This window comes from Oncorhynchus gorbuscha, unplaced genomic scaffold (assembly GCF_021184085.1).
Source record: "Oncorhynchus gorbuscha isolate QuinsamMale2020 ecotype Even-year unplaced genomic scaffold, OgorEven_v1.0 Un_scaffold_1557, whole genome shotgun sequence".
Lineage (NCBI taxonomy): Eukaryota > Metazoa > Chordata > Actinopteri > Salmoniformes > Salmonidae > Oncorhynchus > Oncorhynchus gorbuscha.
In genome coordinates this window covers 1-22,328 of record NW_025746296.1, presented here as the reverse complement: position 1 = coordinate 22,328, position 22,328 = coordinate 1, and the positions used below count along the sequence as shown (strand labels likewise).

General features: G+C 38.1%; 1 pseudogene; it reads left to right on the top strand.

Moving 5' to 3' along the window:
- Positions 1-17,926, top strand: part of LOC124023219 — a 126,912-nt pseudogene extending 108,986 nt beyond the window's left edge.
- The last annotated feature ends 4,402 nt before the right edge of the window (positions 17,927-22,328 follow it).

The window sequence follows — 22,328 nt, the reverse complement described above, 5'->3', positions numbered from 1 at the left end:
TAGAGGGTTAGGGTGAGTACTGGAGGGGTTATGGGTAGAGGGTTAGGGTGAGTACTGGAGGGGTTATGGGTAGAGGGTTAGGGTGAGTACTGGAGGGGTTATGGGTAGAGGGTTAGGGTGAGTACTGGAGTGGTTATGGGTAGAGGGTTAGGGTGAGTACTGGAGGGGTTATGGGTAGAGGGTTAGGGTGAGTACTGGAGGGGTTATGGGTAGAGGGTTAGGGTGAGTACTGGAGGGGTTATGGGTAGAGGGTTAGGGTGAGTACTGGAAGGGTTATGGGTAGAGGGTTAGGGTGAGTACTGGAGGAGTTATGGGTAGATGGTTAGGGTGAGTACTGGAGGGGTTAGGGTGAGTACTGGAGGGGTTAGGGGTAGAGGGTTAGGGTGAGTAGGGGTTATGGGTAGAGGGTTAGGGTGAGTAGGGGTTAGGGTAGAGGATTAGGGTAGAGGGTTAGGGTGAATAGGGGTTATGGGTAGAGGGTTAGAGTGAGTACCGGAGGGGTTATGTTAGGGTAGAGGGTTAGGGTGAGTAGGGGTTAGGGTAGAGGGTTAGGGTAGGCCGTATGAAGGGTTATGGAGGCTTCATTAAACCCGGATAACGCAGGCCTTATAGAGGGTTTATGAAGACCTTATGAAGGGTTATGGAGGGTTTATGAAGACCTTATCAAGGGTTATAGAGGGTTTATGAAGACCTTATGAAGGGTTATAGAGGGTTTATGAAGACCTTATGAAGGGTTATGGTGGGTTTATGAAGACCTTATGAAGGGTTATAGAGGGTTTATGAAGACCTTATGAAGGGTTATGGAGGGTTTATGAAGACCTTATGAAGGGTTATGGAGGGTTTATGAAGACCTTATGGAGGGTTTATGAAGACCTTATGAAGGGTTATATAGGGTTTATGAAGACCATATGAAGGGTTATGGAGGGTTTATGAAGACCTTATGAAGGGTTATGGAGGCTTCATTACACCGTGTGAAGGGTTATGGAGGGTTTATGAAGACCTTATGAAGGGTTATGGAGGGTTTATGAAGACCTTATGAAGGGTTATGGAGGCTTCATTACACCGTGTGAAGGGTTATGGAGGGTTTATGAAGACCTTATGAAGGGTTATAGAGGCTTCATTACGCCATGTGAAACGTGTTTCCTCCAGGTCATCACGTGTGGTTGGTGCAGTAGGAAAGGCCTGCTGGCCACCAGCGGTAACGACGGAACAGTCCGGGTGTGGAGCGTTACTCAGAACCAGTACACCCTCCAACTGACCTGCGTCTTCAACAGGACGTAAGCAGCACCTCTGACCTCTGACCTCCCTAACCCGCTCAGTCTACTGCAGACGTCTCTACTTACTGTGACTGTGATAGGAGGTTGTCTCACCTAGCTATCTAATACACTGACTGTTAGTCACTCTGAATAAGAGCTTCTGATAAATGACTCAAATGTTAATGTCTCTCTCTCTGTGTCTCTCTGTGTGTGTCTCTGTGTGTGTCTCTCTGTGTGTGTCTCTCTGTGTCTCTCTGTGTGTCTCTCTGTGTGTCTCTATCTGTCTGTCTCTATCTGTGTCTCTATCTGTGTCTCTCTCTGTGTCTCTCTCTGTGTCTCTACCTGCGTGTGTGTGTGTGTGTGTGTGTGTGTGTGTGTGTGTGTGTGTGTGTGTGTGTGTGTGTGTGTGTGTGTGTGTGTGTGTGTGTGTGTGTGTGTGTGTGTGTGTGTGTGTGTGTGTGTGTGTGTGTGTGTGTGTGTGTGTGTGTCCACAGTGCTGGTTCTCCAGAGGAGGGTGGGCAGTGTCTTGGTTCCCCAGGGGACCCCAGTCTGTCTCCTCTGGTCTGGAGTGTCACAGGGAAATACCTGGCAGCTGCCATGGAGAAACTAGTCAACATCTGGCAGGTCACCGGTGAGAGACACACACACACACACTGCCATGGAGAAACTAGTCAACATCTGGCAGGTCACCGGTGAGAGACACACACACACACACACACACTGCCATGGAGAAACTAGTCAACATCTGGCAGGTCACCGGTGAGAGAGACACACACACACACTGCCATGGAGAAACTAGTCAACATCTGGCAGGTCACCGGTGAGAGACACACACACACACACACACTGCCATGGAGAAACTAGTCAACATCTGGCAGGTCACCGGTGAGAGAGACACACACACACACACACACACTGCCATGGAGAAACTAGTCAACATCTGGCAGGTCACCGGTGAGAGAGACACACACACACACACTGCCATGGAGAAACTAGTCAACATCTGGCAGGTCACCGGTGAGAGAGACACACACACACACACACACTGCCATGGAGAAACTAGTCAACATCTGGCAGGTCACCGGTGAGAGAGACACACACACACACACACACACACACACACACACACACACACACACACACACACACACACACACACACACACACACACACACACACACTGCCATGGAGAAACTAGTCAACATCTGGCAGGTCACCGGTGAGAGAGACACACACACATATACACACACACACACACACACACACACACACACACACACATACATATGGGAGGTCTGTGTAGTGGAGGTTGGAGGTCTGTGTAGTGGAGGTGGGAGGTCTGTGTAGTGGAGGTGGGAGGTCTGTGTAGTGGAGGTGGGAGGTCTGTGTAGTGGAGGTGGGAGGTCTGTGTAGTGGAGGTGGGAGGTCTGTGTAGTGGAGGTGGGAGGTCTGTGTAGTGGAGGTGGGAGGTCTGTGTAGTGGAGGTGGGAGGTCTGTGTAGTGGAGGTGGGAGGTCTGTGTAGTGGAGGTGGGAGGTCTGTGTAGTGGAGGTGGGAGATCTGTGTAGTGGAGGTGGGAGGTCTGTGTAGTGGAGGTGGGAGGTCTGTGTAGTGGAGGTGGTGGGAGGTCTGTGTAGTGGAGGTGGTGGGAGGTCTGTGTAGTGGAGGTGGTGGGAGGTCTGTGTAGTGGAGGTGGTGGGAGGTCTGTGTAGTGGAGGTGGTGGGAGGTCTGTGTAGTGGAGGTGGTGGGAGGTCTGTGTAGTGGAGGTGGTGGGAGGTCTGTGTAGTGGAGGTGGTGGGAGGTCTGTGTAGTGGAGGTGGTGGGAGGTCTGTGTAGTGGAGGTGGTGGGAGGTCTGTGTAGTGGAGGTGGTGGGAGGTCTGTGTAGTGGAGGTGGTGGGAGGTCTGTGTAGTGGAGGTGGTGGGAGGTCTGTGTAGTGGAGGTGGTGGGAGGTCTGTGTAGTGGAGGTGGTGGGAGGTCTGTGTAGTGGAGGTGGGAGGTGGGAGGTCTGTGTAGTGGAGGTGGGAGGTGGGAGGTCTGTGTAGTGGAGGTGGGAGGTGGGAGGTCTGTGTAGTGGAGGTGGGAGGTCTGTGTAGTGGAGGTGGGAGGTCTGTGTAGTGGAGGTGGGAGGTCTGTGTAGTGGAGGTGGTGGGAGGTCTGTGTAGTGGAGGTGGTGGGAGGTCTGTGTAGTGGAGGTGGTGGGAGGTCTGTGTAGTGGAGGTGGTGGGAGGTCTGTGTAGTGGAGGTGGTGGGAGGTCTGTGTAGTGGAGGTGGTGGGAGGTCTGTGTAGTGGAGGTGGTGGGAGGTCTGTGTAGTGGAGGTGGTGGGAGGTGGGAGGGAGGTCTGTGGTGGAGGTGGTGGGAGGTCTGTGTAGTGGAGGTGGGGGAGGTCTGTGTAGTGGAGGTGGTGGGAGGTCTGGTAGTGGAGGTGGTGGGAGGTCTGTGTAGTGGAGGTGGTGGGAGGTCTGTGTAGTGGAGGTGGTGGGAGGTCTGTGTAGTGGAGGTGGTGGGAGGTCTGTGTAGTGGAGGTGGGAGGTCTGTGTAGTGGAGGTGGTGGGAGGTCTGTGTAGTGGAGGTGGGAGGTCTGTGTAGTGGAGGTGGGAGGTCTGTGTAGTGGAGGTGGGAGGTCTGTGTAGTGGAGGTGGGAGGTCTGTGTAGTGGAGGTGGGAGGTCTGTGTAGTGGAAACCCTGTGGTTTCTTTTAGAATCTATCTGACCTGTGTAGTGGCCAATCGATTCAAACATGACACAGCCAAGAACTTTAAATTCAATGATAGACTTTTAATACACCCGCATTATAAGCCGGAGAGCCCCTCGGTACCCACCACTTTTCCAGAGCCCTGGCTCCAGTATTTATCCACATATAAGCCCATCCCACATGTAAATTACGTTACATTCCAATCCGTGCATCCTGCTTGTTCAGACCAGTAACGCCCACATCTGCTTTCGGCAGATTACAAGACCCTTGCTGTTCCTGCACTTAGCTAAATGCATTCTTTTGTTTGTGCACTATCTAGGATCAGCAGATTGTGTCTCCTCAGTTTCTAGCGTGTCCAGCTATACTAAAAATAGTTTACATTCCTCTATTTTACAGCCCTATGCTTTTGGCTCTGTAATTAACTCTGTGTCCCTCTGCATGTGTGTCTTTTATCTCTCTTAGCTTTAGGGTGCCTAGCTGCCCTGTGATTGATGTCTGTAATCCATCAGTTGGTCCTTTGGCTGACCCCCTCCTTATACAACCTCTGACCTTTGTATGTCCAGCTGGACTAGGAATGTTTCTCTCTATCCTGGCAGCTATGTCACCTTTCCTTCATGTAGTCTGTTTTTAGTGTTCAACTATTCCATATATCCTATGCATTTGTCTATGTGTTATACCTGCAACCACACCTGTAAACCTTTCCCCTCTGACCCCCTCCACCAGGTGGTAAAGGTCTTCTGGACGTGCAGCCCCACTGGGTGTCAGCTCTGGCCTGGCCGGAGGGAGAAGCCGTGTCCCTGTGGTGCGGGGAACCCAAAGATGTGTTGCTGGTAGGACGTATGGATGGATCCCTGGGCCTTATAGAGGTCCACGATGCCTGCACCATGCGGCGCACCGAGCTGGAGCACTGCTACCGGAAAGATGGTACGTAGTCTGGAGGGTGGGCCGGCACCTAGTGGTTAGAGTGGAGGGGTGGAGGGGCAGCAGGTAGACTAGTGGTTAGAGTGGAGGGGTGGAGGGGCAGCAGGTAGACTAGTGGTTAGAGTGGAGGGGTGGAGGGGCAGCAGGTAGACTAGTGGTTAGAGTGGAGGGGTGGAGGGGCAGCAGGTAGACTAGTGGTTAGAGTGGAGGGGTGGAGGGTGGGCTGGCACCTAGTGGTTAGAGTGGAGGGGTGGAGGGGCAGCAGGTAGACTAGTGGTTAGAGTGGAGGGGTGGAGGGGCAGCAGGTAGACTAGTGGTTAGAGTGGAGGGGCGGCAGGGTAGCCTAGTGGTTAGAGTGGAGGGGCGGCAGGGTAGCCTAGTGGTTAGAGTGGAGGGGCGGCAGGGTAGCCTAGTGGTTAGAGTGGAGGGGCGGCAGGGTAGCCTAGTGGTTAGAGTGGAGGGGCGGCAGGGTAGCCTAGTGGTTAGAGTGGAGGGGCGGCAGGGTAGCCTAGTGGATAGAGTGGAGGGGCGGCAGGGTAGACTAGTGGTTAGAGTGGAGGGGCGGCATGGTAGCCTAGTGGTTAGAGTGGAGGGGCGGCATTGTAGCCTAGTGGTTAGAGTGGGGAGGTGGCAGGGTAGCCTAGTGGTTAGAGTGGAGAGGTGGCAGGGTAGCCTAGTGGTTAGAGTGGAGGGGCGGCAGGGTAGCCTAGTGGTTAGAGTGGAGAGGTGGCAGGGTAGCCTAGTGGTTAGAGTGGAGGGGCGGCAGGGTAGCCTAGTGGTTAGAGTGGAGGGGCGGCAGGGTAGCCTAGTGGTTAGAGTGGAGGGGCGGCAGGGTAGCCTAGTGGTTAGAGTGGAGGGGCGGCAGGGTAGCCTAGTGGTTAGAGTGGAGGGGCGGCAGGGTAGCCTAGTGGTTAGAGTGGAGAGGTGGCAGGGTAGCCTAGTGGTTAGAGTGGAGGGGCGGCAGGGTAGCCTAGTGGTTAGAGTGGAGGGGCGGCAGGGTAGCCTAGTGGTTAGAGCGTTGGACTAGTAACCGGAAGCTTGCAAGTTCAAACCCCCGAGCTGACAATGTACAAATCTGTCGTTCTGCCCCTGAACAGGCAGTTAACCCACTGTTCCCAGGCCGTCATTGAAAATAAGAATTTGTTCTTAACTGACTTGCCTGGTTAAATAAAGATTTTTAAAAAGTGTGTGTCTCTTGTGTGTCATTGATCATATGTTTGTGTTTTACTTTAAGACACTGATCTGAAGTCGTGTTGATTTGTGACTCTCCCGATTTAGACTTCTGACCGTTTTGATGGTTGTTTTTCTGTTGTAGTGTCAGTGATCCACATCGCCTGGTACAGCGAGGACAGACCGTTCGCCGTGGGCTACGCCGATGGCAAGCTGCTGATTGGCACCAAAGAGCCTCTGGAGAAAGGAGCTGTCGTGGTCATCGATGCCCATAAGGTCACCACTATCTCTATATAATAATATCACATTATATTATATTATATCACATTATATTATATCACATTATATTATATTATATCACATTATATTATATCATTATATTATATCACATTATATTATATTATATCACATTATATTATATCACATTATATTATATCACATTATATTATATCACATTATATTATATCACATTATATTATATCACATTATATTATATTATATCACATTATATTATATCACATTATATTATATTATATCACATTATATTATATTATATTATATCACATTATATTATATCACATTATATTATATCACATTATATTATATCACATTATATTATATCACATTATATTATATTATATCACATTATATTATATCACATTATATTATATCACATTATATTATATTATATCACATTATATTATATCACATTATATTATATCACATTATATTATATCACATTATATTATATCACATTATATTATATTATATCACATTATATTATATTATATTATATCACATTATATTATATTATATTATATTATATCACATTATATTATATCACATTATATTATATCACATTATATTATATCACATTATATTATATCACATTATATTATATCACATTATATTATATCACATTATATTATATCACATTATATTATATCACATTATATTATATCACATTATATTATATCACATTATATTATATCACATTATATTATATCACATTATATTATATCACATTATATTATATCACATTATATTATATTATATCACATTATATTATATCACATTATATTATATCACATTATTATATCACATTATATTATATCACATTATATTATATCACATTATATTATATCACATTATATTATATCACATTATATTATATCACATTATATTATATTATATTACATTATATTATATTATATCACATTATATTATATCACATTATATTATATCACATTATATTATATTATATTATATTATATTATATCACATTATATTATATCACATTATATTATATCACATTATATTATATTATATCACATTATATTATATTATATTATATCACATTATATTATATCACATTATATTATCACATTATATTATATCACATTATATTATATCACATTATATTATATTATATCACATTATATTATATCACATTATATTATATCACATTATATTATATCACATTATATTATATCATTATATTATATCACATTATATTATATTATATCATTATATTATATCACATTATATTATATCACATTATATTATATCACATTATATTATATTATATCACATTATATTATGTTATATTATATTATGTTATATTATATTATATCACATTATATTATATTATATCACATTATATTATATCACATTATATTATATCACATATTATTATATTATATTATATCACATTATATTATATCACATTATATTATATTATATCACATTATATTATATCACATTATATTATATCACATTATATTATATCACATTATATTATATCACATTATATTATATATATATTATATCACATTATATTATATCACATTATATCACATTATATTATATTATTATCACATTATATTATATCACATTATATTATATTATATCACATTATATTATATCACATTATATTATATTATATATCACATTATATTATATCATTATATTATATCATTATATTATATCACATTATATTATATCACATTATATTATATTATATTATATCACATATTATATTATATCACATTATATTATATTATATTATATCACATTATATTATATTATATCACATTATATTATATCACATTATATTATATCACATTATATTATATCACATTATATTATATTATATCACATTATATTATATCACATTATATTATATCACATTATATTATATCACATATATATTATATCACATTATATTATATCACATTATATTATATCACATTATATTATATCATATTATATTATATATATTATATCACATTATATTATATCACATTATATTATATCACATTATATTATATCACATTATATTATATCACATTATATTATATCACATTATATTATATCACATTATATTATATCACATTATATTATATTATATCACATTATATTATATCACATTATATTATATCACATTATATTATATTATATCACATTATATTATATCACATTATATTATATCACATTATATTATATCACATATATTATATCACATTATATTATATCACATTATATTATATTATATCACATTATATTATATCACATTATATTATATCACATTATATTATATCACATTATATTATATCACATTATATTATATCACATTATATTATATCACATTATATTATATCACATTATATTATATTATATCACATTATATTATATTATATCACATTATATTATATCACATTATATTATATCATATTATATTATATCATTATATATATATATTATATCACATTATATTATATTATATCACATTATATTATATTTATATTATATCACATTATATTATATTATATATTATATCACATTATATTATATTTATATTATATCACATTATATTATATCACATTATATATATATTATATCATATATTATATTATATTATATCACATTATATTATATCACATTATATTATATCACATTATATTATATCACATTATATTATATTTATATTATATCACATTATATTATATCACATTATATTATATCACATTATATTATATCACATTATATTATATCATTATATTATATCACATTATATTATATCACATTATATTATATCATTATATTATATCACATTATATTATATTATATCACATTATATTATATTATATCACATTATATTATATTATATATTATATCACATTATATTATATTTATATTATATTATATCACATTATATTATATCATATCATATTATATTTATATTATATCACATTATATTATATCACATTATATTATATCATATTATATCATTATATTATATCACATTATATTATATCACATTATATTATATCATTATATTATATCATTATATTATATCACATTATATTATATATATCACATTATATTATATCACATTATATTATATTATATCACATTATATTATATTATATTATATTATATCACATTATATTATATTATATTATATTATATTATATCACATTATATTATATTATATCACATTATATTATCACATTATATTATATCACATTATATTATATTATATCACATTATATTATATTATATTATATTATATTATATCACATTATATTATATTATATCACATTATATTATATTATATCACATTATATTATATTATATCACATTATATTATATCACATTATATTATATCACATTATCACATTATATTATATCACATTATATTATATCACATTTATATTATATCACATTATATTATATCACATTATATTATATCACATTATATTATATCACATTATATTATATTTATATTATATCACATTATATTATATTATATCACATTATATTATATTATATCACATTATATTATATTATATCACATTATATTATATCACATTATATTATATCACATTATATTATATCACATTATATTATATTATATCACATTATATTATATTATATTTATATTATATCACATTATATTATATTATATTATATCACATTATATTATATTATATCACATTATATTATATCACATTATATTATATTATATCACATTATATTATATTATATCATATTATATTATATCACATTATATTACATTATATTACATTATATTATATTATATCACATTATATTATATCACATTATATTACATTATATTACATTATATTATATTATATCACATTACATTATATCACATTATATTATATTATATCACATTATATTATATTATATCACATTATATTATATCACATTATATTATATTATATTATATTACATTATATCACATTATATTATATTATATTATACCTCTGGAGAAAGGAGCTGTCATGGTCATCGATGCCCATAAATAATAATAGGGATAAAACACCACATAGAAACTAACACATTATCTAATGTTGGTCCTATACCTTAGTTTCAACTTTTGTGTTTTTAGTCTCTGTCTCCTCCTGTGTATCTCCTATAGCACTGGGTCACTAGATATCTTCATGTTTTTAGTCTCTGTCTCCTCCTGTGTGTCTCCTATAGCACTGGGTCACTAGATATCTTCATGTTTTTAGTCTCTGTCTCCTCCTGTGTGTCTCCTATAGCACTGGGTCACTAGATATCTTCATGTTTTTAGTCTCTGTCTCCTCCTGTGTATCTCCTATAGCACTGGGTCACTAGATATCTTCATGTTTTTAGTCTCTGTCTCCTCCTGTGTGTCTCCTATAGCACTGGGTCACTAGATATCTTCATGTTTTTAGTCTCTGTCTCCTCCTGTGTGTCTCCTATAGCACTGGGTCACTAGATATCTTCATGTTTTTAGTCTCTGTCTCCTCCTGTGTGTCTCCTATAGCACTGGGTCACTAGATATCTTCATGTTTTTAGTCTCTGTCTCCTCCTGTGTATCTCCTATAGCACTGGGTCACTAGATATCTTCATGTTTTTAGTCTCTGTCTCCTCCTGTGTATCTCCTATAGCACTGGGTCACTAGATATCTTCATGTTTTTAGTCTCTGTCTCCTCCTGTGTGTCACCTATAGCACTGGGTCACTAGATATCTTCATGTTTTTAGTCTCTGTCTCCTCCTGTGTATCTCCTATAGCACTGGGTCACTAGATATCTTCATGTTTTTAGTCTCCTCCTGTGTATCTCCTATAGCACTGCGTCACTAGATATCTTCATGTTTTTAGTCTCTGTCTCCTCCTGTGTATCTCCTATAGCACCTGGTCACTAGATATCTTCATGTTTTTAGTCTCTGTCTCCTCCTGTGTATCTCCTATAGCACTGGGTCACTAGATATCTTCATGTTTTTAGTCTCTGTCTCCTCCTGTGTGTCACCTATAGCACTGGGTCACTAGATATCATCATGTTTTTAGTCTCTGTCTCCTCCTGTGTATCTCCTATAGCACTGGGTCGGTCACTAGATATCTTCATGTTTTTAGTCTCTGTCTCCTCCTGTGTGTCACCTATAGTTATTATTATTGTTATTATTAGTAGCAGTAGTATTATTAGCGGCTGTAGTATTATTTTCAGTATTAGTAGTATTATTATTGGTAGTATTGTTATTGGTAGTGGCAGTAGTAGTTTTATTATTAGTATTAGTAGTAGTAGTATTATTATCATCATTAGTGGTGGTAGTAGTTTTATTATTATTAGTAGTAGTAGTATTATTATCATCATTAGTGGTGGTAGTAGTAGTTTTATTATTAGTAGTAGTATTATTAGCAGTAGTAGTAGTAGTAGTTGTTTCATTAGTGGTGGTAGTAGTTTTATTATTAGTAGTAGTATTATTAGCAGTAGTAGTAGTAGTAGTTGTTTCATTAGTAGTAGTGGTTTTATTATTAGTATTAGTCGTAGTAGTATTATTAGTAGTCTTAGTAGTACTAGTAGCAGTGGTAGTAGTAGTTTTATTAGTAGTAGTAGTATTTGCGGTGGTAGTAGTAGTAGTATTATTATTATTAGTAGTAGTTTCATTAGTAGTAGTAGTATTATTAGTAGTCTTAGTAGTACTAGTAGCAGTGGTAGTAGTTTTATTATTAGTAGTAGTATTATTAGCAGTAGTAGTAGTAGTAGTTGTTTCATTAGTAGTAGTAGTAGTTTCATTATTAGTATTAGTCGTAGTAGTATTATTAGTAGTCTTAGTAGTCTTAGTAGTACTAGTAGCAGTGGTAGTAGTAGTTTTATTAGTAGTAGTATTATTTGCGGTGGTAGTAGTAGTAGTTTCATTAGTAGTAGTAGTATTATTAGTAGTAGTATTGTTATTAGTCGTAGTAGTATTATCATTAGTGGTGGTAGTATTTTTATTATTAGCATTAGTCGTAGTAGTATTATTAGTAGTATTAGTAGTAGTACTACTAGTAGTAGTGGTAGTAGTAGTTTTATTATTCATAGTAGTATTATTATTATTAGTAGTAGTAGTATTATCATTAGTGGTGGTAGTAGTTTTATTATTAGCATTAGTCATAGTACTACTAGTAGTAGTGGTAGTAGTAGTTTTATTATTCATAGTAGTATTATTATTAGTAGTATTATTAGCGGTAGTATTAGTAGTAGTAGTAGTAGTTGTTTCATTCTGTAGCTCAGTTGGTAGAGCATGGCGCTTGTAACGCCAGGGTAGTGGGTTCGATCCCCGGGACCACCCATACGTAGAATGTATGCACACATGACTGTAAGTCGCTTTGGATAAATGGCATATATTATTATTATTATTATTATTATTATCATTAGTAGTAGTAGTTTTATTATTAGTATTAGTCATAGTAGTATCAGTAGTACTAGTAGCAGTGGTAGTAGTAGTTTTATTAGTAGTATTAGTAGTAGTATTATTCGTGGTGGTAGTAGTAGTACTATTATTATTAGTATTAGTAGTTTCATTAGTAGTAGAAGTATTATTATTATTAGTAGTATACGTAGTATTATTATTAGTATTATTATTATTAGTAGTAGTAGTATTGGCAGTATTATTATTATTGTTAGTATTTGTTTCATTAGTAGTAGTATTATTAGCGGTATTATTATTAGTAGTAGTTCCATTAGTAGTATTATTAGCAGTAGTATTGTTATTATTAGTGGTAGTATTATTATTGGTATTATTATTATTAGTGGTGGTAGTAGATTTATTAGTAATAGTATTATTATTATTAGTAGTAGTATTATTCGTAGTATTATTAGCAGTGGTATTGGTATTATTAGCGGTAGTATTATTAGTGGTATTATTATTATTAGTGGTGGTAGTAGTTGTATTAGTAATAGTAGTATTATTAGTACTATTATTATTAGTGGTGGTAGTAGTTGTATTAGTAATAGTAGTATTATTAGTACTATTATTATTAGAGGTGGTAGTATTATTATTATTACTAGCTGTAGTGGTAGTATTATTGGCAGCAGTAGTAGTAGTAGTATTATGATTAGTAGTAGTAGAATTGGTAGTATTATTAATAGCGGTAGTAGTAGTATTATTATTAGTTGTATTAGCAGTAGTATTATTATTGGTTGTAGTAGTGGTAGTAGTATTAGTATTAGTAGTTGTAACAGTAGTAGTACTACTGGTAGTAGTAGTATTATTATTAGTAGTAGTAGTATTATTAGGTATATTGGTAGTAGTAGTATTAGTAGTAGTAGTAGTATTAGTTGTAGTAGTATTAGTATTAGTAGTTGTAACAGTAGTTGTACTAGTAGTAGTATTATTATTATTATTAGTAGTAGTAGTAGTAGTATTTGGTGTATTGGTAGTAGTAGTATTAGTAGTAGTAGTATTAGTTGTAGTAGTTGTGGTAGTAGTAGTACTAGTATTGATTAATATTATTGTTATTATGATGATTATTATTGGTAGTATTATGATTAATAGTATCATTATATGTGTCTGTCCCAGGAGTCCATCACCAGTATAAAGTGGGATCCTACTGGTCAGATGCTGTTGACCTGTGCCAAAGAGGACGTTGTGAAGCTATGGTCCAGCCCTGGGTCAGGGTCAAACCCCGGAGCCGGCTGGAAGTGTCTGCAGAGCCTACCCCACCCTGCCCAGGTCAATGGAGTGGCCTGGTGTGGTCTGACTGGACACGGAGCCAAACCTCTCAACATGCTGGCCACGTACGTATGGTATTCAACTGGACTGGACTGTGTTGATATTAATTCACTGAACTGTACTTTAGTGGACTATAGATGTCTTTAATGGACTATAAATGTCTTTAGGGGACTATAGTGGACTATAGATGTCTTTAGGGGACTATAGTGGACTATATATGTATTTAGTGTACTATAGATGTCTTTAGTGGACTATAGATGTCTTTAGGGGACTATAGTGGACTATATATGTCTTTAGTGGACTATAGATGTCTTTGGTGGACTATAGATGTCTTTAGTGGACTATATATGTCTTTGGTGGACTATAGATGTCTTTGGTGGACTATAGATGTCTTTAGTGGACTATAGACGTCTTTAGTGGACTACAGTGGACTATATATGTCTTTAGTGGACTATAGATGTCTTTAGTGGACTATAGATGTATTTAGGGGACTATAGTGGACTATAGATGTCTTTAGGGGACTATAGTGGACTATAGATGTCTTTAGTGGACTATAGATGTCTTTAATGGACTATAGTGGACTATAGATGTCTTTAGTGGACTATATATGTCTTTAGTGGAATATAGATGTCTTTAGTGGACTATAGAGGACTATAGATGTCTTTAGTGGACTATAGATGTCTTTAGGGGGCTATAGTGGACTATAGATGTCTTTAGTGGACTATAGTGGACTATAGATGTCTTTAGTGGACTATAAATGTCTTTAGGACTATAGATGTCTTTAGACTATAGACTATAGATGTCTTTAGTGGACTATAGTGGACTATAGATGTCTTTAGTGGACTATAAATGTCTTTAGGGGACTATAGTGGACTATAGATGTCTTTAGGGGACTATAATGGACTATATATGTCTTTAGTGGACTATAGATGTCTTTAGTGGACTATAGATGTGTTTAGGGGACTATAGTGGACTATAGATGTCTTTAGTGGACTATAGATGTCTTTAGGGGACTATAGTGGACTATATATGTATTTAGTGTACTATAGATGTCTTTAGTGGACTATAGATGTCTTTAGGGGACTATAGTGGACTATATATGTCTTTAGTGGACTATAGATGTCTTTGGTGGACTATAGATGTCTTTGGTGGACTATAGATGTCTTTAGTGGACTATAGGTGTCTTTGGTGGACTATAGATGTCTTTAGTGGACTATAGATGTATTTAGGGGACTATAGTGGACTATAGATGTCTTTAGTGGACTATAGATGTCTTTAGTGGACTATAGATGTCTTTAATGGACTATAGTGGACTATAGATGTCTTTAGTGGACTATATATGTCTTTAGTGGAATATAGATGTCTTTAGTGGACTATAGAGGACTATAGATGTCTTTAGTGGACTATAGTGGACTATAGATGTCTTTAGGGGGCTATAGTGGACTATAGATGTCTTTACTGGACTATAGTGGACTCTAGATGTCTTTAGTGGACTATAGTGGACTATATATGTCTTTAGTGGACTATATATGTCTTTAGTGGACTATAGATGTCTTTAGTGGACTATAGATGTCTTTAGTGGACTATAGATGTATTTAGGGGACTATAGTGGACTATATATATGTCTTTAGTGGACTATAGATGTATTTAGGGGACTATAGTGGACTATATATGTCTTTAGTGGACTATAGATGTCTTTAGTGGACTATAGATGTCTTTAGGGGACTATAGTGGACTATAGATGTCTTTAGTGGACTATATATGTCTTTAGTGGAATATAGATGTCTTTAGTGGAATATAGATGTCTTTAGTGGACTATAGAGGACTATAGATGTCTGTAGTGGACTATAGATGTCTGTAGTGGACTATAGATGTCTGTAGTGGACTATAGAGGACTATAGATGTCTGTAGTGGACTATAGAGGACTATAGAGGACTATATATGTCTGTAGTGGACTATAGAGGACTATAGATGAACTCTGTGGTCAGGTTGATCAGTCTCTGTCTGGATAACTGACATTTAGGCAGGTTTTGACACTCTGCTACTTTCACAAGGATAACCTTCTCATTCCTCAGTTCTAGTCTGGTGCTGCTTGAATGCAAGGACACTCTGTTTTTCCAGAAAGAGAAGTAAAAATAGAATCGAATTGAGTAAAAAAAATCTGTGGACATCTACATTTTACCACAGGATCTCACAATGTCCTCACCTGTATAGTAATACAAACCAACACACACATTTAAAAGAGATCTGTGCTATTCCAGGTGTTGCCAAAACGGACTGGTGTCAGTCTGGACCGTACCTCAAGACGCCTCTGCCTTCCCAGAATCCACCTCTTCTGGCTCCGAGGCACGGAGGGACAACGAACCCAAAGCCAAACGCAAGGTATGATAAATCAGTAGTAGGTAGAGGTGTCTGCCTAACCACTGCTCCTGGGTCAGATATTGTTTAGCCCTGCTAATGGGGACACGGTTGGAATTGGGATTAGGCTAGATCCGTTAGAGGGGGGGGGGGACACTTCTACCCCCATCATCTGTACAAGATCTAATTTGATCGGTTGTATTGATCTAATTTGATCGGTTGTATTGATCTAATTTGATCGGTTGTAATTGGCTTGATTTGATTGGTTGTAATTGGCTTGATTTGATTGGTTGCGTCAGGTACAGTTTTTCAAAGGGTTCTCTTTTCCTCCCCACCCCATTCTGTGTGTGTGTGTGCGTGCGTGCGTGCGTGCGTGCGTGTCCCCAGCAGCAGCAGAGTTCCAGCAGGCGTGTGGAGGGGGCGGTGTGTGTGTTCCAGTTGAAGGGTCATATCACCCCGGTGAGGACAGTAGTCTTCAGCCCTGACGGCCTGGCCCTGGTGTCTGGAGGCGTGGGAGGCCTCATGAACATCTGGTCCTTACGGGTGAGAAGACACACACACACAGAGAGGAACATTGTTCACCCAGGTGCTAGGAGCTTGTTCCAGAGGTTTAAAGAATAAAGTAACAGTGAACTTCCTGGATCTTATGAGAAATATGTTTAGACAAATTTAATAGACTGTTGCTCAAACAAGCACTTTTAGCTGTGTGTGGTTACTGTCCTGTTAAACCTGTTGAAAACACTGAATACTGTCTGTCTGTCTGTCTGTCTGTCTGTCTGTCTGTCTGTCTGTCTGTCTGTCTGTCTGTCTGTCTGTCTGTCTGTCTGTCTGTCTGTCTGTCTGTCTGTCTGTCTGTCTGTCTGTCTGTCTGTCTGTCTGTCTGTCTGTCTGTCTGTCTGTCTGTCTGTCTGTCTGTCTGTCTGTCTGTCTGTCTGTCTGTCTGTCTGTCTGTCTGTCTGTCTGTCTGTCTGTCTGTCTGTCTGTCTGTCTGTCTGTCTGTCTGTCTGTCTGTCTGTCTGTCTGTGTGGTTACTGTCCTGTTAAACCTGTTGAAAACACTGAATACTGTCTGCCTGCCTGCCTGTCTGTGTGTCTGTGTGTGGTTACTGTCCTGTTAAACCTGTTGAAAACACTGAATACATTTTCTGTCTGTCTGTCTGTCTGTCTGCCTGTCTGCCTGTCTGTCTGTGTGTGGTTACTGTCCTGTTAAACCTGTTGAAAACACTGAATACTGTCTGCCTGTCTGTCTGCCTGCCTGCCTGCCTGCCTGCCTGCCTGCCTGCCTGCCTGCCTGCCTGTCTGTCTGTCTGTCTGTCTGTCTGCCTGTCTGCCTGTCTGCCTGTGTTTATATATAACAGGACGGCTCAGTGCTCCAGACAGTAATAGCCGGGTCAGGAGCCATCCAGAACATAGTCTGGATCCCAGATGTGGGCGTGGCCGTCTGCTCCAACAGGTCAAAGGTGAGGTGGAACATCTTTTGGAACCAGAATCAGTTCACTAGATGGCCACGCATGGTTATGTAGGGTTATGGGTGGAAGGGTCATGATTCATGGTTGGAGGGTCATGGTTGGAACTCTGACTAGAGGATACTACAGTATGGACTGACTCAACTCTGACTAGAGGATACTACAGTATGGACTGACTCAACTCTGACTAAAGGATACTACAGTATGGACTGACTAAAGGATACTACAGTATGGACTGACTGACTAACTGACTAAAGGATACTACAGTATGGACTGACTAAAGGATACTACAGTATGGACTGACTAAAGGATACTACAGTATGGACTGACTAAAGGATACTACAGTATGGACTGACTGACTAGAGGATACTACAGTATGGACTGACTATATGGACTGACTATACTACAGTATGGACTGACTAAAGGATACTACAGTATGGACTGACTAAAGGATACTACAGTATGGACTGACTGACTAGAGGATACTACAGTATGGACTGACTAGAGGATACTAGTATGGACTGACTAGAGGATACTACAGTATGGACTGACTAAAGGACTGACTACAGTATGGACTGACTAGTATGTATGGACTGACTAAAGGATACTACAGTATGGACTGACTAACTCTGACTAGAGGATACTACAGTATGGACTGACTAAGGATACTACAGTATGGACTGACTAACTCTGACTAGAGGATACTACAGTATGGACTGACTAGAGGATACTACAGTATGGACTGACTAGAGGTATGGACTGACTACAGTATGGACTGACTAAAGGATACTACAGTATGGACTGACTCTGAACTACAGTATGGACTGACTAGAGGATACTACAGTATGGACTGACTCAACTCTGACTAGGATACTACAGTATGGACTACTACAGTATGGACTGACTAAAGGATACTACAGTATGGACTGACTCAACTCTGACTAGAGGACTACTACAGTATGGACTGACTAGGGATACTACAGTATGGACTGAGGATACTACAGTATGGACTGACTAACTCTGAGGATACTGTATGGACTGACTCAACTCTGACTAGAGGACACTACAGCTAGAGGGATACTACAGTATGGACTGACTAAAGGATACTACAGTATGGACTGACTCAACTCTGGACTGACTCAAGGATACTACAGTATGGACTGACTAGAGGATGGACTGACTAGTACTACAGTATGGACTGACTAAAGGATACTACAGTATGGACTGACTAGAGGATACTACAGTATGGACTGACTAAAGATACTACAGGGACTGATACTACAGTATGGACTGACTAGAGGATACTACAGTATGGACTGACTAACTCTGAGGATACTACAGTATGGACTGACTAAAGGAGGGATACTACAGTATGGACTGACTACTAGAGGATACTACAGTATGGACTGACTAATGGACTGACTAGGATACTACAGTATGGACTGACTAAAGGGATACTACTGAGTATGGACTGACTAAAGGATACTACAGTATGGACTGACTCAACTCTGACTAGAGGATACTGACTAGTATGGACTGACTAAAGGATACTACAGTATGGACTCTGACTAGAGGATACTACAGTATGGACTGACTAGATACTACAGTATGGACTGACAGTATGGATGGACTGACTAAAGGATACTACAGTATGGACTGACTAAACTAGAGGATACTACAGTATGGACTGACTAAAGGATACTACAGTATGGACTGACTCAACTCTGACTAGTATGGATGACTACAGTATGGACTGACTAGGAGGATACTACAGTATGGACTGACTAAACTAGGGATACTACAGTATGGACTGACTAAAGGATACTACAGTATGGACTGACTCTAACTATGGACTGACTAGAGGATACTACAGTATGGACTGACTCTACAGTATGGACTCTGACTAGAGGATACTACAGTATGGACTGATACTAAGTATGGACTGACTAAAGATACTACAGTATGGACTGACTAACTCTGACTAGGATACTACAGTATGGACTGACTCAACTCTGACTAGAGGATACTACAGTATGGACTGACTCAACTCTGACTAGAGGATACTACAGTATGGACTGACTAGAGGGATACTACAGTATGGACTGACTAGAGGATACTACAGTATGGACTGACTAACTCTGACTAGAGGATACTACAGTATGGACTGACTCAACTCTGACTAGAGGATACTACAGTATGGACTGACTAACTCTGAGGATACTACAGTATGGACTGACTAACTACTACAGTATGGACTGACTAAAGGATACTACAGTATGGACTGACTCACTAAAGGATACTACTCTGACTAGAGGATACTACAGTATGGACTGACTGACTCAACTCTGACTAGAGACTCAACTGACTAGAGGATACTACAGTATGGACTGACTACAGTATGGACTGGACTAGACTAAAGGATACTACAGTATGGACTGACTAACTCTGAGAGATACTAAGTATGGACTCTGACTAGAGGATACTACTGACTAAAGGATACTACAGTATGGACTACTCAACTCTGACTAGAGGATACTACAGTATGGACTGACTCAAGAGGATACTACAGTATGGACTGACTCAACTCTGACTAGAGGATACTACAGTATGGACTGACTCTAACTGACTAGAGGACTAGTATGGACTGACTACAGTACAGTATGGACTGACTCAACTCTGACTAGAGGACACTACAGTATGGACTGACTCAACTCTGACTAGAGGATACTACAGTATGGACTGACTAAAGGTATGGACTACTAACAGAGGATACTATATGGACTGACTAAAGGATACTATGGACTGACTAGAGGATACTACAGTATGGACTGACTCAACTCTGACTAGAGGGACTGACTACATACTATGGACTGACTAACTCTGAGAGATACTACAGTATGGACTGACTATGTATGGACTGACTAACTCTGACTAGGATACTACAGTATGGACTGACTAGAGGATACTACAGTATGGACTGACTAACTCTGAGGATACAGTATGGACTGACTAAAGGATACTACAGTATGGACTGACTAAACTAGAGATACTACAGTATGGACTGACTAGAGGATACTACAGTATGGACTGACTCAACTCTGACTAGAGGACACTACAGTATGGACTGACTAGAGGATACTACAGTATGGACTGACTAAAGGATACTACAGTATGGACTGACTCAACTCTGACTAGAGGATACTACAGACTAGAGGACACTGGACTGACTCAAGTATGGACTGACTGACTAGTAGGACACTAGAGGATACTACAGTATGGACTGACTAACTCTGACTAGAGATACTACAGTATGGACTGACTAAATACTACAGTATGGATACTACTCTGAGAGGACACTACAGTATGGACTGACTAGAGGATACTACAGTATGGACTGACTCAACTCTGACTAGAGGATACTACAGTATGGACTGACTAGAGGATACTACTAGTATGGACTGACTAAAGGATACTACAGTATGGACTGACTAGAGGATACTACAGTATGGACTGACTCTGACTAGAGGACACTACAGTATGGACTGACTAGTACTGGGACTGACTAAAGGATACTACAGTATGGACTGACTAAAGGATACTACAGTATGGACTGACTAGTACTGGGACTGACTAAAGGATACTACAGTATGGACTGACTAGAGGATACTACAGTATGGACTGACTAACAGTACAGTATGGACTGACTAGAGGATACTACAGTATGGACTGACTAAAGGATACTACAGTATGGACTGACTAAAGGATACTACAGTATGGACTGACTAAAGGATACTACAGTATGGACTGACTAGACTAGGGACACTACAGTATGGACTGACTCAACTCTGACTAGAGGACACTACAGTATGGACTGACTCAACTCTGACTAGAGGAGTATGGACTGACTAACTACAGTACAGTATGGACTGACTAAAGGATACTACAGTATGGACTGACTAGAAGGATACTACAGTATGGACTGACTAAAGGATACTACAGTATGGACTGACTAGAGGATACTACAGTATGGACTGACTAAAGGATACTACAGTATGGACTGACTAGAGGATACTACAGTATGGACTGACTAGAGGATACTACAGTATGGACTGACTAGAGGATACTACAGTATGGACTGACTAAAGGATACTACAGTATGGACTGACTAAAGGATACTACAGTATGGACTGACTCAACTCTGACTGACTAGAGGATACTACAGTATGGACTGACTAAAGGATACTACAGTATGGACTACTAAAGGATACTACAGTATGGACTGACTAAAGGATACTACAGTATGGACTGACTAGACTAGAGGATACTACAGTATGGACTGACTAAAGGATACTACAGTATGGACTGACTAAAGGATACTACAGTATGGACTGACTCAACTCTGACTAGAGGATACTACAGTATGGACTGACTAAAGGATACTACAGTATGGACTGACTAAAGGATACTACAGTAT